The sequence below is a fragment of the Gorilla gorilla genome, chromosome 1 (genome assembly GCF_029281585.2).
Source record: "Gorilla gorilla gorilla isolate KB3781 chromosome 1, NHGRI_mGorGor1-v2.1_pri, whole genome shotgun sequence".
Taxonomy (NCBI): Eukaryota; Metazoa; Chordata; class Mammalia; order Primates; family Hominidae; genus Gorilla; species Gorilla gorilla.
The window spans coordinates 168452789-168478823 of record NC_073224.2 but is presented as its reverse complement, the minus strand read 5'-3'; the positions used below and the strand labels follow the sequence as shown (position 1 = coordinate 168478823).

Here is a 26035-nt window from a genome sequence, read left to right as displayed (position 1 = left end):
AATCACCTAGTGCAGAGAAGGCAAAGATGTACCATGTGTTCTGCCATTCTCCTTCCTCTTTTCCTTGCACATAGTTATATATATATGGCACATAATTATATATAACATATATAATTATATATAAAATGTATATATTGTATATAATATGTATATATAATTGTATATGTTATATATATTATTATTATATATATATTAGTGTTTACCATATGCTGGGAATTATTATAGGCACTCAAAATGTGACAAAGAACACAAAGTTCCTGACCTCATGATTGCTTATAATCCCATGAGGATAGAAATATTATAAACTTATCCCAGTATCATTTCTTCCTGAGCCCTGACACAGCCACATGATCCTTCTTAACCTTTGCAGTAGATGTTCACTACCAATCAATAAGACTAGGCAGGTAGAATGAGATCTGTTTGTCATTCCTGATCTAGTGCAATCTATTGTGATAGAAAAATAATTCGCCCACAAAATAAAATGTGTACCACATTTTATTGAAACCCCTAAATTTAAATATTTCACCATAATAAATGTAATCAATGTATAGGCCAATAACTGTTTAACCTGCATCTTACCTCAACACTGAGTCTTTTCCAGCTGCCAATCACAGCTATTATAATGATGTGTGATGTGCTTCTCTTTATTGAATTAAAATTCAATTTTAGAAACACAAATTAAAAGGCTTATTTAATTGAGGATATTTTACGAATTTAAAAAATCAAATGTAATACCAAAAGCATTAGTTTGTACAGTTTCTTTATGATCTCTCTCCTCTCTATATAAATATACCTCAAGAAAATTATCTATAGTTAAGTTTTGTTTAACTCACCATGTCAAAAGTTAATAAGGTTACAATTATGTTGGATATATTATTGTCAATGACTGCTTGGTTTAAATAAGTTTTTTTTTTTCCAGCTATGAGGGTGGGGTCAGCATCAGAATGAATAAAGCTATCTACGGCCAAATTAATGACCTATAGAATCATCTAAATGAAAAAATGACAATAATCACTTTCTTTATTTTATCTTAGTCTGAACTTTCCACCAGGACTCTAGTTTTTATTATTTAATAAGATTTAAAAAGTGAAAATTCAGTTTTGGATAAGTGTAATATCTTGATTTTTGGAATTAATCAATTTCCTCACATTACATTAAAAGGTCCGATCTTCTTTGCCTGTGTAAACCTTTTTGAACTTCTAAACATCAGATGAAGTGTCACTTTATCCTCAACATCACTTAATGTTTGTACTGATAATAGTACAGTTATCATTACATTAAACAGTTATCATTACATTAAATGTCAGCACTTAATGTTTGTAATGATAATAGTACAGTTGTCCCTCGGCATCCATGGAGGATTGGATTGAGGACCCTTGGCAATAACAAAATCTGTGAATGCTCAAGTCCCTTATATAAAATGTTGTAGTATATGCATATAACCAATGCATAGCCTACCATATACTTTTAATCATCTCTAGATTATTTATAATATCTAATAAAATGTGCATGTTCTTTAAATAGTTGTTATATTATATGTTTTATTTGTATTATTATAATTTATGTATTGTTATTTTTTATTTTTTGAATATTTTTTATCTGGGGTTGATTGACTCCACGAATGCAGAACCCACAAAGACAGAGAGCCAACTGTATGTTTAAACATGCTAATTTGAAACATTGTATTGTAACTTTCTTGTGTGGCCTTTAAAATTGTCACAGATTTTGTCTTATTCCACAATAAGATTGACATTAATATGCAAATAATACCAAAGAATGAATATCAGATTGTCAATGTATCTATTTACTGTATACACACATGTGCAGGCATGTGTGCACATATATACATTTCTGTTAGAGATGTAACAATAAGTTGATATCTGATAAAGACATAGCTTTTTAATAACTTGGCATATATACACAAATGATTTATATTTCTAAATGATGAGATATTTTCTTTAAAATTAATGCATTATTTGTTATGCATTAATTGTGATTCAATGAATGAAATGAACTTTAATCATATGAAGTAACATTTTTAACATAATTTCTAAATACAATTTGGGGTCCGAAAGATCTCACAGTTTGAAATATTGATGATAGACCCAAATATCATTTTCAGTGTAAAATTGATTTGTCCTGAATTGGGAAATGATAAATCCATGTTCTATAACCTGACTACTACCAAGAGCTGCATGACTCTAGAAAAGTCATTGAGAGGTGGCAAATTTTAGTTTACCTATCTGTAAAATAAAGAATAGCATATTTCTATGGGCCCTGTGAAATTAAAGATATCAATGATTCTATGTCGATACAAGTATGTCCACTCACTGGTGACATGTCAAAGAATGCCAAAATCTACAACAATGTGAGAGTGAAAAAATGATGTTCATAAAATTATAAACAAGAAATTTCACATAGCATAACTACAGATAAGAAGAATAAAAAATATTTAAAGCTCTTTTATATGTTTGCCCTTGATAGAGTTTATTACAATTATTATAAATTGCACAAAATTATTTGTTGAAATAAAGCATATTAATTACTTATATATTCAAAAGTTAAACATTGATAAACATCTTGCTATGTGTACGGAACTCTATTGACTTTTTTGTCCAACTTTCTGAAGGCAAAATACATTGAAATAAACAAGGAGGAAATAAAAGTGATTCTACTTAAACTTCAGATTATCATAAACATGAATATATAACTAGATGTGCCCTATGGTTATTTGGTCATGTAAAAAAACATTTTAAATGGTCCATTTTCAAAGCATGATAAATCTAAGTACTGGCAGCCACCCGGCAAACGTAACAAACTGCATGGCTCATGCACCCAGAAGGTCACGATAAGCGAACAGAATGTAGAGGAGGCGTCAGCCCATAAAAGGGAAGAAAGTTTCACTATCGGGAAATTGAAACATAAGCAAGAAAGGGGACCTGGGTATAACCTTATGAGGGGGATAATGAAACTTAGGCAACGTCCAGGAAGATTGCAACCCCATAGTATTCGACCAGTGAGGAACTGGGGAAGGGACTTGCATGCTAGGAGATAAATTACCTGGTGTAACTGCCCCAGGTGTGCCTGCCTACTAGACACCTGATCTTGCAAGATCGCCATTAAAAGTCTCACTTCCGCTGTTTTTCATGTCTCTGAGTCCATTCTTTGGATTTGGATGGGTGAATATGTGTTTCTCACAAATCTGGGGTTTTGTCCAGGATCTCTGTGCCTTCATGGAGTGGGACTCTCGCAGAGAGGGGAGATGCGTCCCACCTGATTTAAGTGGCCCCACTCTGTCTGGGCTTCCTGGCTCCCTGTAGAGGCTATAGACAAACCCGAGACTATTATTCAGGAGGCAGCAGAGGCAACACAAGGAGAAAAGCGGGCACCATGGCAACCAGGCAACCTCGTGCATGAGCTGAAGTAAGAAAATTGGACTATAAATTCTACCTTGGTGGTTGGGCGTGTTCATAGGTCGAGTGTGTGCATGACTGAGATGTATCCTAGATATGAAACAAGTGCAGAGTCCGAATCCATGGTTCGGTTCTCCCGCAAGGGAAATGGCCAGAGACAGAGGCGGCGATTCTTGGGGTGTGCAAGAAACCTCCAGTAGGGAGGGTTGAGTACATGAGGAAAAGCTCAGACACAGAGACTGACAGAAGAAAGGAACCAGAAATTCTAGGCCTAGGGAACAATAGAAAGAGGGAGTCAAAGAGACTCTCTCTGACATTCCCCTGGATAGTCTGTTGGGGAGAATGCTGCAGGTTTGCAGGGACTACCCTCAAACCAGGGGCAAGGAAAAGTAAAAGATAATAAAGTATTGCTGTTTTATCTCGCCTAAAGACCCTACTTGTAACCCTTCGGTCTTTTGGCCTAAGTTTGGCTCAAATGAGGTTTGGGTGTGCCAAGCTTTAATTCTGTATGTGAATAATAAAATCCCATCCTCATAGGAGGAGATAGGTTACGTTCTCTGCTGGATCAAGGAATTAGCACCCCCATGTTACCCGTCAAAGAAGAAAAAGAGCCTAGTAAAAAGCCCTCACCCAGCAAAAAGCCCCGAGACCCCCTATAATGCTTGCCCCCTCCATACATCTCACAAAATAGGGGACAGGAAGATCAAGGGGCAACAAGAGGGTTAGAGGAAGAAATACCTGGAGACCATGGGGGAGCCGAACCAACTGCTTCTTTAAATTCTCGTCCAAATTTAAGAAAAGAATTAGAACAGTGTAAGAGGGATGTTGAGAACTTCCCTATCCCTTCCACACAGCAGGCATCTAGCATGTTCCCCCTTAGGGAAGTTCCCATAGACAGGGAGAGATTGGCTTTGTAAGTGCTCCTCTTACAAGTACTGGAATAAGGAATTTCATAAAGGAAATAAAACCACTCCTAGAAGATCCCCTCAGTTTAGCAGACCATCTGGACCAATTCCTAGGACCCAGCTTTTACACATGGGCTGAAATGATGTCTGTCATAAATATCCTGTTCACAGGAGAAGAAAACGAAATGATTAGGAAAGCAGCCATAACCATCTGGGAAAGGCAACACCCTCCGGGCAAGAAGTCTCGCCAGCTGAACAAAAATTTCCAAATATTGATCCTGAATGGGATAATAGTGATCCCAGGGATCAGGCCCAAATGTGGGATCTTGAGGAACTAATAATTAAAGGGATCAAAGAGCTCACTCATAGGACACAAAATGTCTCAGAGGCATTCGAGATTCAGCAAGAAAAAGAGGAAACACCCTCTGCATTCCTGCAGAGGCTCAGAGATTAGATAAAAAAATAAAATAAAATAAAAAAATAAACCTCCAAATTAGATCCAGAGGACCCAGAAGGGCAAGACCTCTTAAAGGTTAACTTTGTAACTAAGAGCTGACCTAACATTACAAAAAAATTACAAAAAAAGATTGATGGATAAAATGAGAAACTGATGGAGGAATTACTGAAGGAAGCTCAGTCGGTCTTTGCAAGGAGAGAGGAAGAAAAGCAGAAACAAAAAGCAAAAATCATAGTTTCTACTGGGGAAAAGGTAGTCCAAAAAAAGACTAGATCAAGATCCCCCTCACAGGAGACAAAAGAATGACAGATTTCAACACAGAGAAAGAAGAGAAATGCAAGGAAAAACTCCTAAGACTATGAGTGAATGTTACAAGTGTAGAAAGCCAGGACGGTTTAAAAGAAAATGTTCTGAATGGAAATAAGAAAAAAAAAAAAGGCAATCCCCCTCATAAACGTTGAAGACTAGGGGCTTCAGGGGTTCCTTCTGAGTAGGTCCCACCAGGATTTTTAATAAATTTGAAGGTGGGACCCGAGGAAGAAAAAGTAACGTTTTTGATTAATACTGGAGTGGCTTGCTCCTCTCTAATTCACCAACCAAGGGGTACAAAAGTCTCTAAGGAAAAATGGACAGTATCCGAGGTAAACGGGGAGGGATTTTAGGTTCTGATATTGAAGAAAATGTTAATTAGATTGAGACCAGAGCACATTGAAGGGTCATTCTTATATGTTCCTGAAGCGGGAACTAACCTCCTGGGTCAAAACCTGATTATGAGATTGGGTTTAGGATCAGGAATAGAGGAAGGACAAGCAAAAGTAATGACGGGCCTCCTAACAGAGGAGGAGGAAAAAAATTAATCCTCTTGTGTGGGTTAGGAAAGGCAACAGAGGAGGGTTAAAAATCACACCCTTACAGATTAAACTAAAACAACCAGGACAAGTAGTTTGCAAAAAACGATATCGCATTTCTATTAAAGGGAAAAAAGGTCTCCAACCGGTAATAAAGGGATTCATTGAAGAAGGACTATTAGAACCCTGCATGTCACCATACAAACCATACAATAACTCCGATTCTCACAGTCAAAAAGCCTAATGTGTTATAAATTGGTGCAAGATCTAAGGGCTATAGATCAAATTGTTCAGACTCGCCACCCTGTGGTGCCTAGCCCCTACACCCTGTTTCTTTTTCTTTTTTTTTCTTTTTTTTGAGATGGAGTCTCGCTCTTTCGCCGGAGTGCAGTGGCGCTATCTCGGCTCACTGCAAGCTCCACCTGCCGGGTTCACGCCATCCTCCTGCCTCAGCCTCCCGAGTAGCTGGGACTACAGGTGCCCGCCACTGCGCCAGGCTAATTTTTTGTATTTTTAGTAGAGACGGGGTTTCACCGTGTTAGCCAGAATGGTCTCAATCTCCTGACCTCGTGATCCACCAGCCTCAGCCTCCCAAAGTGCTGGGATTACAGGCGTGAGCCACCGCGCCCAGCCCCCTACACCCTCTTTAGTAAGATAGTCCTAGAAACAAAAGTGGTTCAGTGTGGTGGATCTAAAAGATGCATTTTTGGGCAGTCCCTTCTACTTTAGGACTAGGGACCTCTTTGCCTTTAAATGGGAAAATCCTATAACTGGGAGAAAAACAACAGTACTGCTGGACTGTGCTGCCACAAGGTTTCATGGAAGCCCCAAACTCATTTGGTCAGACCTTAGAAAAAGTCCTGGAGGAATTCCAACCTTCCAGGGGAACCCAGTTGTTACAATATGTAAATGATCTCCTAATTTCTGGGTAGAGGAGGGCCAAGGTATCAGAAACCACTGTGAGCTTACTTAATTTCCTAGGAGAAAGGGGATTGCAAGTCTCTAAGAACAAATTGCAATTTGTAGAGAAAAAAAAGTTAAATATTTAGGATGCCTGATTAGTGAAGGGAAGCAGAGAATAAACCCAGAGAAAATATCAGGAGTAGTGGGTCTGCCTTTGCCTAAGAGAAGGAGAGAACTCCAAAAATTTTTAGGTTTGACTGGCTACTGCAGGTTATGGATTGATTCATATCCTTAAAAGACAAAAATTCTGTATCTCAAATTACTAAAAAAGGAACCCAATCCCTCGCAATGGTCCCCAGAGAAAATTCAGGCAATGAAGGAGCTAAAGCAGGCCCTCATTGCAGCCCTGGTCCTGGCCCTCTCATCTTTAGAAAAAACATTCCATCTGTTTGTAACAGTAGACCAGGGCTTGGCCCTTGGGGTACTTACTCAAACTTGGGGAGGGAAGAGGCAACCTGTTACTTTTGTCTCCAAGCTTCTCCATCCTGTCTCTTGGAGGTGGCCCAAATGTGTGCAAGCAGTAGCTGCCACAGCCCTGCTGGTAGAGGAGAGTTGGAAGCGAACCTTTGGTGGGGCCCTAATGCTAAGCACCCCATGCCAGGTCAGGAATATATTAAACCAAAAAGCCAGGAAGTGGTTAACAGATTCTCAGATTCTAAAATACAAAGCCATACTAATAGAAAAAAAATCATTTGGTCATAACAACAAATACTTGCCTGAATCCAGCCAGTTTCCTATGGAAAGGAGAGGGGAACGAAAGACATCAGACCGTAACTGCTTAGATATGATAAAATACAAAACCAAAGTTAGACCAGACCTTAGGGAAGCTCCACTACATGATGGGATAAGGCTGTTTGTGAATGGGTCATCCCAAGTGATGGATAAAAACAAAAACAAAAACAAAAAAAAATAATGGTTATGCTGTCATTGATGAAAATAAACACTGCTTACGTGAGAAAGGTAAATTACCTAATGGCTAGTCAGCCCAAACCTGTAAGTTATATGTTCTTAACCAGGCCCTAAAGCTCCTTGAAGGTGAAGATGATACTATATATACTGATTCTAAATGTGCCTATGGAGCGGTACACACTTAAAAAAATCTGGACAAAGCAGGGTCTAATAAATAGGAGGGGAAAAGAATTCATACATGGAGAACTGGTCAAACAGGTCTTAAAAAGTCTCCTGCTTCCAGCAGAGGTAGCCATAGTTCATGTAAATGGTCATCAAAAAGGGAACACTATAAAAGCTGTAGGAAAGAAGCTTGCAAATAAAGCTGCTAAGCAAGCCTCCTGAAGGCAAAAATTAGACTATTTAGCCTGATCCCAGACATCCCTAAAGTAGTATTAAGGCGCAGTTTACCAGAGATGTGAAGGAAGAATTAGACAGGATAGGGGTCAAACTAAAGATGGGAAATGGGTACTTCCTAATGGAAAAGAAATAATAAATAAAACTCTAATTAAAAAACTAATGTCTATATCATGCAAAGGGAGTCATTAGGGACCCCAGGCTCTGTGTAATGCAATACTCGGGAATTATGGGTGTATTGGGATTTATACCCTCACTAAACAAGCATGCAAAAGTTATGTAACTTGTCAAAGGATAAACAAAAAGGTAATTAAAAAACAGGCCATGGGAGGAAGACCTCCCAAACTAAGACTATTTCAAAGCATTCAAGTAAATTTCACAGAAATGCCCAAAGTAGGAAAATTAAAGTACTTACTTCCCCCTTGCAACAGCCACTGCTGGGAATGTGGTCAAAATAATATTAGAACAGACTGTACCTAGATTTGGCCTGGTGAAAAATATTAATTTGGAAAATGGGAGCCACTTTACCTCAAGGGTGTTAAGGGGAATTATAAAAGGTTTACAAATTAGATGGAATTATCACACCCCTTGGCATCCCCCTTCTTCTGGAAAGGTAAAAAGAATGAATCAAACTCTCAAAAAGCATTTCACCAAACTAATCTTAGAAGCTAAAATGCCTTGGATCAAATGTTTCCCAATAGCACTCCTTAGGATTAGGACAGCTGCCTTCCCCGCTAAAGAAGACTTGGAATTGTCTCCCCCACAAGTTATTATATGGGCTCCCGCAGTTAGGCAGAGCTACAAATCTCCCTACTATGGAAACCAAGAATCAATTTTAAGAAATTATATACTGGCCCATATCCTCCACCCTGTCACCCCTTAAGTTAAAATGACTTCTGACTCAAACCCCACCTTTTAAGTTTGTAGTTCACCACTTCCAGCCTGGTGACTTGGTGTTAATTAAAACTTGGAAAGAAGACAAGCTCCACCCAAGCAGGGAAGGTCCCTATTAAGTGCTCCTGGCCACTAAGAAAGCTATGCAAACAGTTGAATGTGGGTGGACTCCCCATACTTGAGTCAAGGTACTGAGAAAAGAGACCCCGGGAGGGAGGGAAAAAGACTGGTGGAAAGTGCATGGGTCACCTGAGGAACCCTTAAAGTTAACTTTGAGAAAAATCTACAAAGAAAACATGGGCTGGCCCCATTTCTGAAAGTTAATATGGCTAGGATGGGCTACTATACAAAAAGCAAAAGGTCAAAATGGAAACTGGCAGGGGACTCCTCCCTACCCAATCATGTTGGTAATTAATGTAACCAAATGGTAGCATCCCAAACTATAAAATTTAATGCCTTCCAGGTCTTACCCTGTGGGAATTTGGAAAATCAGAGATAGCTCTGGCAGGCAGATAAATATCTTTGCCCTGAACCAAATACAGGTTACAGTAGGGCATCATCCTGCCCCAGCTGAGATAATGTATGGTGGACTACCCAATTTCAGGGTTGGACAGTAAACACGGGGTGGGTAACTCCAAGCTGGAGACCCTTAAAGATTAAACTGCATCTGTCCAGGGGCTCCCCGCCAGATAACTGCCAGAATTTAGAATGCAGTCCTATACTCATCACCATGAACAATCCAGCCATTCTAAACCAAGAACCAAAAGTAGCATCACGGGTATATGGGTGAGGGGCAGACATCACAGGGGAAGACCCCCTAGGGCGATTTGTTCTTAAACTAATTAAGAACTCAACCTCCCATTTGCCTGGAACTATTCCAACCCCAAACCCTAATACTTTAGTCCACCAAATAATAACCATAAAAGGATAAAAATAAGGTAAAAGTGAACCTTAGAAATTGAGACAGGGTAAGGGGATGTGAATGCCTGGGTCGAATGGATCAAATTTTTGGTACAAGCCCTCAGAAAGAGTAACTGCTATGCATGTGCTGTGAGATGACCTCAGCCACAAGTGGTTCCATTTCCCCTAGGATGAGATACCAATCCTAAAGGAATGCATTGCATATTGGCTCTATACCAGGACAAGGATGCATGGGGAAATCAGACTTGTAAGAGTCTGTCATTGCTCTTTCCCACATTGCAGAGGTCAGATCCCAGAGTAATCCCTTAGTTCTTTATAGGAAATATGAACCACTCCTCTTGCCTCTCTAGGCAGGGGGCAGAGCCCATGGGATAACTCTTGACTTGTACCCACATCCGACATGCCACTGGTGAGTCAGGCAATGGCAGTTACTCAGATCTCCATATACCTTGGGCTTATGTCTGGTGGAATTGTGGGAAAAGAAACCTTCGTAACTTGTTACCATACAATTGGACCAGGACTTATGCTTCAGTCCAATTGGCCATTCCCTTCACTCTGGCATTCCATAAAATACCCAAAAATACACATGGCCACTGAAACTGGAGAGATCTAACACATTCTTTTGATCCCAATATATATGTTAACTCAATAGGAGTCCTAGGGGGGTGCCTAATAAATTTAAAGCCCGAAACCAAATAGCTGCTGGGTTTAAGTCAGCACTCATCTGGTGTTCGACTATTAATGAAAATGTGGATTGAATTAACTACATCTATTATAATCAACAGAGATTCATCAGTTATACTTGGGATGCCCTCAAAGGGGTGGCTAGCCAGTTAGATGCCACCAGCCAAATGGCTTGGGAAACAGGCTTGCGCTAGACATAATAATAGAAGAAAAAGGGGGCATATGTGTTATGTTGGGTGGAAAATGTTGCACTTTCATTCTCAACAATACTGCCCCAGATGGGACCATCAAAAAAGCTTTACAAGGTCTAACAACTCTAGCCAATGAACTGGCAGAAAATGCTGGAATTAATGACCCATTAATGGGTTGGCTAGAAGGTTGGTTTGGAAAATAAAAAGGCATGGTGGCTTCAATCCTTATATCTCTCATAATTGTGGCATGAGTCTTAACAGCAGTGGGATGTTGTATTATCCCTTGTGTAAGGGGACTAGCACAGAGATTAATTAAAACAGCTATTAATAAACAAATGCCCATAACTTACCAGCAAAATAACCTGATACTATTAAAAACCAAATTAAACTCACTGTCCTATAAGGAAAAAAGCAAACAACTTTTAGAGTGATTCAAGAATCAAAAGGTTTAGATGAAAATGAGACCAAAGAAAGTAAATAGAAAAGAGGAGGGAATTTGAAAGAAACCATTTTAAATGGTTCATTTTCAAAGCATGATAAATCTAAGTAATGCCAGCCGGGCTGCAAATGTAACAAACCACATGGCTCATGCCCCTTGAAAGTCACGATAAGCGAACAGAATGTAGAGGAGGGGTCAGCCCATAAAAGGGAAAAGTTTAATTATTGGGAAATCGAAACTTAAGCAGAGAAGGGGACGGGGTATAAGCTTATGGGGGGATAATGAAACTTAGGTGACGTCCAGGAAGATTGTAACCACATAGAACTCAACCAATGAGGAACTAGGGGAGGGACTTGCGTGCTAGGAGATAAATTACCTGCTGTATCTGCTCCAGGGGTGCCTGCCTATCAGACACCTGGTCTTGCAAGACTGCTATTAAAAGTCTCACTTCCGCTATACTTTGTGTCTCCAGGTCCATTCTTTGGGTTTGGGTGGGTGAATGTGTGTTTCTCACAGTCAGAAAACAAATATTTTGAAAAAGGAAGAAACACTCAGACTGGAAGGTTGGTACATTGAGTGTACTCATAGTTTTCTCAGGTTGTGAAATGTCTCTCAAGGCATGATTTAGTTAGTAAAACTCTTGAGGCCTGAAACAATGTCAAAATGTTCTAAGTCTAGGGCAGACTTCCACAGGGTTACCTTGATAATTTTGCAGATCCAGGCTACAAGGAACTTTTAGAGGGTGCCTTGGAGAAGAGATGGTAAGACAGAGCATTTTGACTGCTTTTCAGCTATTTTAACCGCAGTTGACACCAGCATTCAGCATAATATGCTCTGTAAACTGGATGTTCACTAGTAAGAAAGGAAAGGCAGTATTCCTTGCTGAAGTAAGTTTTGAGAATCCTGAATTAAACATGTTATGATGCTTTTAATTGCAGAAGTTCTCAGAATCTCTAATATTAGTTTCTCATGTATAAATTGAGTTTTTAAGACAGTGATAGAGTATGCAGGGTCTCCAAATCTAGTTGACCAACAGAACCATTTTCTTTCAAAATATGTTACAAGACCAGCATTTGCTATGAAGTATATACATTCCCTTCTGTCTTCTAAAGCCTTTGTTTCACTATTACAAATAATATATACTGCATTCAATTGTGCATCAGAGGCTCAACTGAACATAGTGGAAAGAGTTTAGGCTTCTAAGAGCCGAGAGACTTCCCTAGAAGTTCCACAGAATTGAAGCATTATTTTTACTTATTGATTCTATGTAGATCAATGTCAGGATGTTGTGAAATGAATCATCTGATAGGAACTGCTTTTATGGTTGTGTTGAGATAAGCTGAATCAAACAGCAATATGTTCTTTTGTTAATGTTCTTATTGTCACAAAGTATCAGCAGCTGTATTTGCACTGAAAAGGTTAGTTAAAGACACACAAAGTCAATATTAAATATAACTGATCTGAATAACTATGTATTGAGAAAACATAATGAGGCCCATCTTTCTTTATGTTCAAACTTAAATTGGCCAAATTCTACATCAGAATTTTAGAATTAAAGTCAAAGAATATGTCCAATTTAGGTTCATATTATAGAACCTATAGTATAATTATATTCTGAAAACTTAGGCAGATTTGTTAGAAATGTGTAAACAGTTAGATATACTGAAATTTTAGATGCAAGTAAATGATACGATGCATGAGAAACTCCAGAATATCTTGTTTAATTAAAGTACTATGAATAGTCTTTATTCTCAAATAAAACCAATATTACCCTCTCAACATACAAATCTTTCTTTCTTTCTGTAGAATCAAGTGTTATGTTTTTAAAATAACTTCAATTACATTCAAATGGATCTTTTCTGATATGAAACGTTCTCTATTGGGAATATCAAATGTAAAAACAGTTCACCCCTACAGTTTACTTAAAAGTATATAAATTTAAAAAAAATTAACATAATGCTTTACTAAACAAAAGTGAAAATGGAAGCAGATTATCTTGTGATAACAGGACTGTACTCAAGGAAAAAGAATCTGTACTCTTTCTTGTTCTGTATTTCCAACCTTTTAAATGTTATGATATCTAGTTTGAGTACAGTGTATGTATTACATTCAATTGTGCACCACAGGCTCAACTAAAGGCAAAATTTGCACAGCATCTGTTGACAAGAAAACTATGTATAATATTCCTAAATTAAGTAGCACTTAGAAAAAAAAGCATAAATACTAATCGATTTTTTTTTTTTTTTGAGAGTGAGTCTTGCTCTGTTGCCCAGGCTGGAGTGGAGCACTGAGATCTCGGCTCACTACAACCTGTGCCTCCCAGGTTCAAGCAGTTCTCTGCCTCAACCTCCCGAGTAGCTGGGATTGCAGGTGCCCACCACCACGCCTGGCTACATTTTGCATTTTTAGTAGAGAAAGGGTTCCACCTTCTTGGTCAGGCTGATCTTGAACTCCTGACCTTGTGATCCACCCGCCTTGGCCTCCCAAAGTGCTGGGATTACAGGCGTGAGCCACCATGCCTGGCCATACGAACCGAATTTTTAAAATGTGTAAATAAAATAAGCTATAGGAATAAGATACAGTAGAAAGTAATATATTTACATTAATTATCAAGAAACTAACAGTTTTACTATACATATAACATCGACAAAAAATACCTCATAATTATAGTACACTAGTCAATATGGCAGATTAAAGAATTTCTCCTGACAGAATAGTTTATGGATACAATTATAGATACAATTCAGAAAGGGTGGATTTAGATGAATCTTACATAAATCAATTTTATTACCTTATAATTATACTACATATAATAATTCAAAAACTTAAAATGTGAGGTTTTTTGGTGTTAACTAAGCATATTTAGTTCACTAGTTTGCTGAATATATTTTTCTACCTGTTTTCTGTTTGAGGAATACAGAAATCTACCCCTACCTCCACCTCTTAAAAAAGTGAGTTATGAGGAAAAGCACACAGGGTGGTTTTCATCTTGGAGAATCTGCCATTATTTAGGGTCTGGGTCTCAGTTTTGTGGGACCAGAAACCTATTTTTTCTATGTTTTTGAGTTGATAAAATTGGATAAGGGACTCTTGCTGCATAAATTCTGAACAGGCTAAAGAATACATGCCATTTCCTAAACGTATAACAAAAACTCTGGTGGATCAACATCTTTCTCCTGAAGGCAAGCCAATATTAAATCTGATGTCTGTGTTTATGAAATACATAGAATTTGTAGACATTTTCTTAAAATATCTCAAAGTCCTATTAGGTATATGTTTTCATCCTGATTTTATAGGAGAAACTGAGATTCAGGGAAGTTAGGTAGCCTCCTTAAGATCACACAGCAAGTGAATCACAAAGTCAAATGCACACTGAAGTCTTAGGCAGCCCATTTTGATATGGTGCTTCCAAACTGAGATGTGTAGGAATACCTTTTAAGAGAAAATATGAAAAAATTATAGACCTGAGACTAGGTGTGTGTACCTGGGATTTTTAAAACTTTCTCATTATTCACAGCTAAGGAAAGGTCTTTTAAAAAACATCTAGTAAAAAGATTATTTGAGGATTATCTAATACACAAAAAAGATAAAATTTTGATTTTTTTTTCACAGAATTTGTGGGTCCCCAAAAATATGGGTAAGAATGTGGGATGAGAAACTGGCTTAATTTTTAAGTTTGTAGGAGTTGGAGTCAGATGAACTCTCACCATACTTATTAGCTCTCTCAGCTTCAGTTTCTTCTGTAAATTGGGATGAAAATGACCAGTGGTGGGGTTGTCATGATGGTTAACTGAGATAATGGATTTAAAATTATTTAACACAGTGTCTGCCACAGACTAATTGCCTAATAAATAGTAATGCCTTTTATTTGGATTCCACTGCAATGCTGACAGGCTGTGGAGACAGGCTGACCTACCTCCACTGTCATAACTTTGCTCCGTAAGCACGGAATCAGATGTAGTCTCAAGAATCCATTGCTCTTTTCGAAGCAAACTCAGTTGCATTTTGTGTGCCAGAGAAATCTCCCTTGGACAGGCTTAAGTGAGGGAGTCAATACATGGTTTTGTCTCAATGATTCCCACTGGCAAGTTATGGACTAATATATACATTCTTTAATTACAATAATTAATGAATTAATTACAAATTAACTCAGGTCAAAAGCCTAGAACCCTTTTTTGGTTATTCAGAATTGTGTTTAAGTCTTTGCTCTTTACACTTAAAGGGAAGATTGATGTCCCAAATAAGTAGTACCTCATTTCAGCTCCTGTGCACTACCCTACTGTGAAGCCTGTCTTGTGTAAAAACATGTAAAATCAACTAACTATAGCTCCTATTTAGTGTCATAGGCATGGCTGGGGCAGGGAAAGACAATACAGGAGAGCAGATGGAGAAAATGGGAAGGTGATTTCACATATGACTTAAGAAGTTACAAGTTACTGTGCTTTTACTTGCCACCAAGTGCCTTCTGTCACTCCACCCCAATCCAGCAAGAACTGAAGGTTCATTAATCTGTGATTAGATTAACCCACCGAAAATTTCTGTGTTTGCATGAGATCCATGATTTTTGCAAGTTGCTGGAGAAAGGGACAAGTTAGCTGTGACTTGTCACTCTAGGGAATCCTAATTAGCAGCCCGTTAATTTGGGAATTTGTAGAGTTCTTTTCTCTTAGTTGAGCTTATTTCCCAGAGACTCTTACTTGGGGTCAGAGATTTATGTCTTTCTCATTCTAAAGTCTTAGATTCAATGTAGATATTTCAAGTACAAAAGCACTACATACCCAGCTGAATGGAAAACGGTCAATTTAACTAAGCTTATAAGGATACCAGAGCAATTTCACAGCTGATTTACACCCATAGACCTTTCGTACCCTGTTTATAGGAAACTCATAGAATTTAAGAGATGAAAGCAAAGTTTAAGATTATCTGGCCCAAGCACTCCACTATAGAGAGTCTATGTTACCAGTGGAATGAGATTTGTTGAGTACAGGGGCCATATCTTTTTCATCAATGTTTCTGAATGAGTTGAGACATGCCTGAAGCCCTAAACATAATTGACTAGACTTCAAACCTTTTGAATAAGTAAGAGTTTCCTAATCACACTCTACTATATTTCTTGAGTACATCATCCTATCTCACTCAGTCCCAAACAAATGAAAATTTAAATACAACCAGATTGTGTGGCATAGTATGTTTCAACAACCAGGAAACGGGACTACATTTTTCATTTTTCAATTGTCAGTAGGTATGAACAGCTTCAATATGTTACTATTAAGTGTATAGGAGCAACTCTTGTTCAAGGGATTAGTACAAATAATAGTCTGATGAAATATTTTTATAAGAGGGGAGAAGATACTACAAAATTCAAACAATCAGTCTATGGAAACAACACTTGAGAGTCTTCAGCAGAGAATATAGCCCAGAGGTGCCACCTAGTGACTGCATTCTGCTGGCTGTGAAAAGCATAGTTGTTAACACGGGGGATGAGATTTGTACATATTAATATTTCAAGTCATCTTTAAATACATAACATAAATGTCTATTCATAATTTTTTCTGCTCTGTCAAATTCAGAAAATAAAATGAGTAATGAACTGAAAGCCTTTGAAAGCCACAAAGGCAAAAATAAAAACATAAGATATTTATCAAAGTGCTTTGCTCTTACGGGTGCACACACATGTCCTTGGTTCTAAATAAATATGATAAACAGAATTTCTAGTGTATGATGGGATTAAAAAGGATATAATACATTCCTGACTCCACCATTGTATTTTAGGGCTATATTCTAAGATTTATTTTTATTCGAAGCCCAGTGTGTAGCACATAATATATACTAGGCAAGGGATGTTGAATTAGTGAATGTATTAATGCAAAAATGTTATATAAATCCTTGAATTTAAGAAATTTCAAGAGAGAAGACACTGGCTTGGAAAGTGGACAGTTCCAATTTGTCCTCACTGTCTACTCAACCAGGTATGATGACTACCTTTGTGTCTGAGTATAATCTCATTTTAAAATCAGAGTAATCCTGATATCAAGGAAGTTTGGTGGTTTAAGTGGAAGAGAGTGGTAGCGAAAGAGGTAAGGCCAGAAAAGAGAGAAAAAAAGCGCTATGAATGAAATACAAAGATTGGTGAAATGTACCATCATTTCTGCTTGGTAGCAGAAATTATTTCTAATTAAGTAAATTTTAAGTAAATAAGTAATCAGAAATTACTTACTCATGGTGTGGGCCTAGTCAGCTTGCCATCATGAATTGTAAAATGGGTAGATAAAATGCTGCTATTTTCCTCCCCTCTACCCCCCACCCCTTACACACACACACACACACACACACACACACACACACACACACACACACACACACAGAGGCACAATACTTTTTAAAAACCAAGCCTAACAGTAAAGGTACAGACTCACACGCTCTATGTGTGCTTGCCTAATAACTGTAATGCCCTGTTGAGCCAGATACAATAAAAAACAATAAGTAAATGTGATGAGTATTTCATGAATTGGAAAGATTTTGATTGCCTGGCTGCATGATCAGAGGCATAAAGTCCTCTTGCTCTCATGCCCACGAGCCAGCCAATGGTCTTTTGAAAAGCACAAAAATCTTTAAGACTCAAAGTGTGATATGAAAGATGTCATGTTTTGTTGTTTGTTTAAATGAACAAAAGATGGTTGGTTCACCTCAGGAAGAAAACTGGTTAGCATTTTATTAAATAAAAGTGCCCAAACAGGGCCTCCCTGATAATCTTCTTGGAGCCAGTGAGCAGGTAAGTTTGGGTTGTTGGGTTGTTGTGAGGATGGGAGGAGCCAATGAGCAGATAAGTTTGGGTTGTTGGATTGTTGTGAGGATGTTGGGTTGTTGTGAGGACGTAATTTCATTTACATGTGCAGGAAGATCCTAACATAATGCAGAAAGATCCTTAACACATGAAATATTTGCTGAATTTCTGGGTTGTTGGGTAAGTTGTTCAGACTCTCTGAACTTCAAATTCCTTACCTGTTCATATATTGTAAGATTATTTTTGAGAAGTAGATGTTTGTTGAAAATACTTTTTAAACTAAAACTCACTTTGAAATATGAGTATGAATATTACCACCTTGAAACAAAGCACAAAACAGCCTTGTCTATTTGCACTTGCAAAATATCTACTTAGTTTATTTAAGGTAAACAATGGGATAAAGATGCAAAGTCGGCTACTGATGCTGGCTAGATGACCAGGCAGAGTCCAAGCATCTGGATTTCTGGATTTAGCGATTTATATGGCAACAGGAAGGCTCTCCTGCCTACTAATATTCCCACAATGTGCCTGTTTCTAATTTCCATCATTAGAAATAAATTAGGGTTAAATAGGAAGCTTCTTTTAAAATACAAATAACTCTAGGAAGGTGCATATTTGCAAGCATGCATCAGTTTAACACTGATCTGCTAATAACAACTGGATGAAATTTGCTAATTTTGGACTATAGGCATTATTTGTGATCCTCAGTATAGCGAGAAGCTCTGGGCTAGGAGGATTGACAGAAAAGCAAAAATCAGAGGGCTCATATTCTAAGTAATTTTACCTTATTCTTCTAAATGCAAAATCTTCATTTAAACAAATTTTTTTCATTTTCTGTTTGCTTTTGCTATTTCAAAATTAAGGCCAACTTAAAATATATGCATTCCTACTTAGAATAACCACAAGCAAGCATTTGCTTGTTGGCTTTTACAGAATCCTATGTCCAGGAAAGAAACTATTTCCTACATGCATTATTGAAAGACTAATCACTTATTAGACCGAAAGTCATTAACTCTAATTGTTTCAAGATTTACTTGCATTTATGATTCTTTCCTGTTATAGATGCGTTCTCTATCTATCAGTGGGCCAGTTGGGATTTATATTTTACATTAAGATCTTGGAGTCTTCTTTTTAAATAGGAGTGTGTGTGTGTGTGTGTGTGTGAGATATCAACCAATTTGATAAAATATTGTAAAATTATTGGTAATATGGCTTGATAAATATAATCTTTTCAATGAAAATCATTACCTTTTTAATATTAAAATAGTTGCTTATAAATATTTACTATAAAAGTCAATATTCAAATAGCTTGTACTCTAACAAAACTCATTACCTCAATATTGGAAAAATTCAAGGAGGCTTGGTAGGTTCTGAAGGAAAATATTAGATGTAGAAAAAAGGAAGTATTTGTTCACCTGGTATGGTTTACAAAGTGATGACCGTCCAAAGATGTCTACATTCTAATTCCCGAAACCTGGGAATTTATTACATTATGTAGCTAAGGGGAATTAAGGTAGCAGATTGGATTATGATTAGCTGACTTTAAAATAGGTAGATTATCCTGGATTATCCAAGTAAATCCAGTGTAAACACATGTATTCTTAAATGCAAAAGAGGGAGACTGAAGAGTCAGTGTCACCGTGATGTGACATGAGAAAGATTTGAGTGGCCATTTCTGGCTTTGAAGATGGAAGAAGCACATGAGCAAAAGAACATGGACAGCTTCTAGAAGTTGGAAAATGCGGAAAATAGATTTTCTCCTACAGCTCCAGAAAAGCACACAGCCCTGCTGACATCTTGATTTTAGTCAGGGAGACCCATTTTGGACTTCTGACCTCCAAAACTATAAGATAATACATTTGTGTTGTTTTAAGCCACCATATTTGTGATAATTTATTACAGCAACAAAAGGAAATTAATACACCTAGGAAATAATTCTTTCACCCATCCATTCTTTCATTCAACAAATCTTATGTGTTTCCTAAGTGCAAGGCACAATCACATTCATCTAATCAGTGTTCAGCCTGTAGGGCTGTCTCTTGTTAACTTCTGTTTTCTTTCTTTCCACGGGTAAACCAGAAATAATTAGGTGAGGAAAAAATTTTTCCCTTTCTCTTAGGAATTTTGGGGGGAAATTCTATTTTCCATCAGCCTTTGTTTCCCTTCCTTTTATGCAGATATATTTTGGAAATGCTCTCCCATTATAAATCTGGCCTCTATGCTGGACTTGCAATAATCAATGCTTATTTGATTTAAAATCTAAATTATAAAGACAGGTATTTCAATTCTTCTAATTTCCCATCCAGCTGAAATCCTCCTCACATTAACTCACTCATTCATTTTTGCATTTATGCAGTGAGTTCAGTTCTTACCATGCTTCACTCACTCTTTCAGACACTGTTCAGAGAATGATTTTTTAACAAGGAACAAAAAACTTGTTTCCTGTCCTAAAGAATCTTGCAATCTAGAGTTGTAGCAGACACATACCTCCAAATATAATGTAAGGTATTAAATGTTTTGGTAATTGTGATACCACTCTATAATTAGACAGTACAAGATACTTGCTATATATTTAATAACGACTTACATTTATGTCTGTTTTATGTATATAAAACAGAGTAATAGTAATCATCAGTCATTTTAATACTTATGCTATATAACAATCATTTGATTTAACATATTAAGTACTTGTGATTAGTACATGTGGTGCCTGACTTTGAAGCATTGATCTATATCTTTAGTGGCATGTTACTTTGAGCCCAGAGTAAATCATAAGCCAAATAGCCTAAAATAATATTTTGAGACAGAGCTGAAGATATGTTAAGGAAGAAAGAATTGAATAGTGAGAAACAGATTAGAAAGCACCTACTTTTTTATCTTTTTAAATAATGAGCATCATATTCTAAATTGCATCATAGGTTTTCTGCTATACTTTTATCTGGAAATTAATCAACTAATTATGGATAATTATAATTAATATCTGAATTCATTATATTCAGGCATATTAATTGGAATTTGAAATATATTCTGAGCTGTCTTAAATTTTTTATACTCTAACAATCAGAGAATAATGGAAGCTTGATTATTTTAAATTCAGAAAAAACCTTACAAACCTTAAAATAAGTTTTGTAATAATAGACTTTGCTTGATGCCTCCTCACTCTCATTCTTACCTTTCTTATTACTTTTACAGAATTATGTCTGCACAGTATACACAGTAATAGTATTCTCCTGTGTAAAGTAAAATAAAACACTGAATCTTTTGTTCCAAACAACAGGATAAAGTCCAAGACATTTGGCATGACATTTATGGTATTTTCCCCATCTCGGTTGGTACCCCACCACCCACAGAGAGAGGTGGGAGTCATCCTTGTTTCACTCTCTCCCTGTCCTCAGAATCAAATCAACAAGTAAGCCCTGATATGTTTGCCTTTGCAATAATTCTTGAATCAGTTCCATTCTCTCCTTCCTACTATCACTATCACATATGAGGTTTTCATCATTTCTTTCCTGGCATTATATAATAACCTTTTCTGATGCCCGTCTTATTCATGTTAATTAGACCTTGATCCTGACTCTCAGAGTTACATAGGAAGCCTAATAATCAGCCTGTGCCTATGGGTAAGTAGACCAAGCTTACAGCGAGGAACACAAGACCCTTCAGTGATCCAGCCTGTCTACTTTCTCAGCCTCACTGCACTTTCTGCTCAGTTTACACTCCAGAAATTATTTGAAGTTTCCCTCAAACACACCATATTCTTCTATGTCTCTGTTCCTTTGTCCACACTGAACTGTTTGTCTAGAATGGCTTTTGCCTAAACTAACAAATTCATGAATCACATCCTCTAGAAAGCCTTTTATGATATTTTTAAAGCCATATCTGAGTTTGAAGAGTGCATTACACATATTTCTCTTATAGCACATATTGTATTACATAAATCTGTTTTGTTTTCATGTCCCTCTCATTCATTGAAATGTGAGATTCACAAAAACAAATAGTGGTCCAGTCACTTTTGCATCTCTGATGCATGGTTCAGTGTCTCACACATTCAGATGCTCAATAATTTTTTGAGAACTGACAGAAACTACAGAAGGTGACTTATTCCCAACTTCCACCAGTTTCCCTACTTTCTAAAGCTCTACCTCTATAAACCACAAATAAGTGTGTCTTCCATTCATCCACCATCCATCCATCCATCCATCCATCCATCCATCCATCCATCCATCCATCCATGGGTAATCAGGTATATGTATCTGGTCTAGTCATTAAGATTTTTGAATTTTGTTTAGTAAACAAATAGATAAATTACCCAACCTTCTTGCTATTGTGTGATTATTTGATAGTTGAATATTTTCGCCCCTCTCTATTCCCGAATGAGTTTTATTAGAGTACACTATCACAATCTATGAGATTCCTTTTATGCTCTACTTCTGTGGATTACTTATGGGTTTTCTAAAGCATTCATTCACTAATTTATTTATTCACTTATGGAGGAAAGATAATCTATTGACAATTGGACTTTTTTTTAGCATAGAACTTGATGATACAATTTTAAAAGGTTGTTTATTATCCTATTTCAATTACCACAGGAAATGCTAGCATAAAAAGTATTTTTAGAAACCTCTGTTATCTATAAATCACAAGAGAGTGAATATTGGTAGTAAGTTAATTTTGGTGGAAAATTAATTCTGTTTTTTATTGTATTGTCTTCTCTTATATGGATTTTTTAAATGATGAAAGTTAGAAACAATCCAATGTAAAGCAAACAGTGTTACGTAGCTTTTGCCAGGAAACTAACTTCTGTATTCATTTTTTTGGTTCAAACGCTTTGCTAAGTGGTTCAGCATTTTTGCTGAAATCATCTGGCATTCATGGAAGACCTGCTAAATACTAAGCACTGTATTAGATAATAAAGATATAGAAATTAAGTCAGTTTTTACCCCTAGTCTTCTACATTTTCTACCATTTTGACTTTTTAAGTTTTTGCTTGCTATGGTACTCCCATTTCTTGCTAACTATGCCTAATCCATGAAGATTCTGTTCATATATGTGAAGATTTCCCCCAGGCAAAATTGTCTGATTTTTCTTTAGTATGAAACTATAGAATATATCATATTAAGTAATGGACAGTTATACATATGCCTATCTCTTTTAAAGATTATAAACACCTTTAAGATAATAACCTATGCTCCTAGTACTCAGTGCTTGATACAGCTGTTACTCAATAAAGTTTTGCTAAATGACAAACTATATCCTTCACAGGAAATAGAAAATGGAGCTTCCTGGGGTAAGTTAAACAAAGACATTTTCCTTTTTAACAAAATACAGTAAACTAGCAAAGTGAAAAATTATTTGCTAAGTACATGAATCAGCATTTATTCAATTTAAAGTGGAATTTCTTTACATAATGTGGTATCTTGTGGTGAATTTAAATAATTCAGTTTACAAACATTAAATTCTGTTTTTTCAAAAACAGTTCTGTTGTTGAAAATGAGGCAAACATTTGATGATATAGCTGTAGGCATTTCAATATTGGTTTGGCTGTATGCTTGCTCAGTGACCTTTGGTAAAAAAACAATTGTTTCAGTTTTTTCCCTTGACTGTCAACGGGAACTAGATTGTTTCATAGACTTAAAAATGATCTTAAAACACCCATAAATACAATGTGCTTAATGATAGCCATTTTAAAATAGTGACACTGTACAAGTCCAACTTAAGAGTCTATATTGACTTTTTTTGGTTTATTTTTAGGTATAGACAAATCGTATTTTAAAACTACTTCTCCATTTGTCTAAAGACATATAAATAAAGCATTTTTTTTTACTATGAATAACAACAGCATTCAGTTAAAGATTAAATTATTTTCAGAATAAAAATTTTTAGTTGATGACCGCTAAAGATTATTTCTAGGGACAAAGTAAGGACAGATGCTAGGTGGGGTATTTGCAGTGCATTAAACAAATATTTAATTTTAATCATCTGCCTATAGACTAAAAATGGTTTGCCGAATTAATGTTTATTAAATGTTTTGAATCTATATGAAGCTAAGTGAATACTGGTAGGACTACAATTTTAACTTTTTAGATTATTAGCTTGATGCTTTAGAGATAATTATGACCTAGGAATATAAAACCATCATTAGGGCATTATTGTGAATTTAATCTAGATTGGGAAGTTCAGTCTTGAATTGCAGGGATCAAGGTCACAGACTACTTGTGTAATGTATTCAGACAGACAGGCTACACAAAGCAACCCAATAAATAATTTTAGGATTAATAGTTTGTTTTATGCAGAGTAGATACCCTTAAGCTCCTTTCCACTCTTTAAAATAAAAGTCCAACATAAATATTAAAATACACTTCGAAGATGATCTCAAGAATGTGTGTTTGTTTTTTTCAAAAAGTAAATGGAAATGATTTACGTCATTTAATAAGATCATACTGGTTTACTAAGAGATGGTAGGCATTTTTAGCTCGATGACCATTGTCCAGAATAACTTATAGTCCAGCACAACAATTACAATAAAGGTAGTATGAATTTGCAAATTCACCATATATCTCATTCATTGTGAAAAATGCCCCTTACCTTTCAAACTGAGACTGAGACTGATCAAAGAATAGTTTTCTTTCATTCTTATTACATACTATATTTCATAGCCTTTTCTTGAATAATGATGTTAATAATTCAATTTTCATTCCCTTCATTTGAAACAGATTCTGACTTGTCAAGAATATATAAAGCATAAGTTATGACTTCAGGACCTTCATTTCTTCAGAACTTATGAACATAAATGATATAAATCCACTTACTTCAATCTATTTTCAGTGTGTCCAATATTTTCATAACTATATCCACTTTATCTCTGCTTTAACTCTCTGGCAGTAATATTAGGAAGTATGAGATCTGTGCTGAGTTATTTTACATTCTCTTTCTCCACTTATGTAGAAGCAGTAAATGGGGTAGTTTGCAAATCTAATATTTATTATTTCCTGAATACTTTGGTGAGAATTTTCATTTACTATTGTCATTTGGATAACATTTTTTAAAGCTTTGTTTGAAACAACTAGAACTTTTAGTAGTTTGATTTTATTCACAGAGTAAATTATTTTCCCACCTGCCTTTATGTTCTTTTGCTTAGTTATATATTGCCAAATCCTTCTCCTTTGTATCTTGCTCAGCAGACTGCACATTCTTTTAAAAGCTTTTGTTTATCATTTATACCACTCTTTCAATCCTGCTATAACCACATACTCTTTAAATCCTTGCCTAACCAAACTGTTCCCTGGAGGCCTTCAACAAATTCACAATTAATGAAGGGTGAGTTTCATTTATAGCTGCATTTGTTTTTTATCTTTCAATTCAATTCAACACGTATTTATTAAATTTTCCTACAATAATCATTTTTAAAAGTTTATATTATCTTTTTTTAAAGATTGCGGTGCTAAGAAATTCAATTTTAGACTATTTTTCACACATTCATAGTTTCCAAACATTTAACCCTAGCAACAAATTGACCAATTCTGGGACATAATGGCTGCTGCTTGGGCATTTTAGAAGTCGTGCCAACAATTATTATGTCTCAGAGTGCTTGAAAGGCTAAGCAGTCCAAATTTTTGCCTTTAAGCACATTAGTAAACTTTTTCCATATCTGGGCGTCATGAGGAGGTGTGTGTGTATGTGTGTGTGTGTGTTTTTCCCCCAAATTTAACCTACACTTCTATCATACTATGCACTTATAGTTGCTTTACCAATATTGACTTACTCAATTTTCATAATAACTCCATGTACTAGGTACTATCCTTATTGTACACCCACCCCATTTTACAAATGGAAACTCTGAGTATAGAGTGGTTAAGTAACTTGACTTGAATTTTTTTCTAAGAAGCCCAACCATGGAAAGATCTTTTGATATAAATAACATACTAAAAAAAAAATCTCACTATACCTATTCCCAATAAAACCTTTTCCAAAAACATGAAGTCAGCAAATATGCTATTACTGGATGCCACTAGGTACCACTTCTTAAAATATTTTGCATTCTACTATTCTTTATTTGAGTAGATAAGAAAGGTACTGTGTCCTTTTAATTTATGAGGACTTCAACCAATGATTAGGGCAATGGCCAAAAAAGGAAAGTAAGAACTTTTCTAATCTTTACGTCAACCCATCAGGTGACATAGCTATAGGGAAGTTACTTAATATCCTCATTAAAAGTGATAGAGAAAAGAAGA

The 26035-nt window shown here is 36.3% G+C and overlaps 1 protein-coding gene across 1 annotated transcript in view; it reads right to left on the bottom strand.

The window, feature by feature from the left end:
• Positions 1–26035, bottom strand: part of NEGR1 (neuronal growth regulator 1) — an 874525-nt gene that overhangs the window by 95663 nt on the left and 752827 nt on the right. The gene's annotated exons all lie outside the window — the stretch shown is intronic.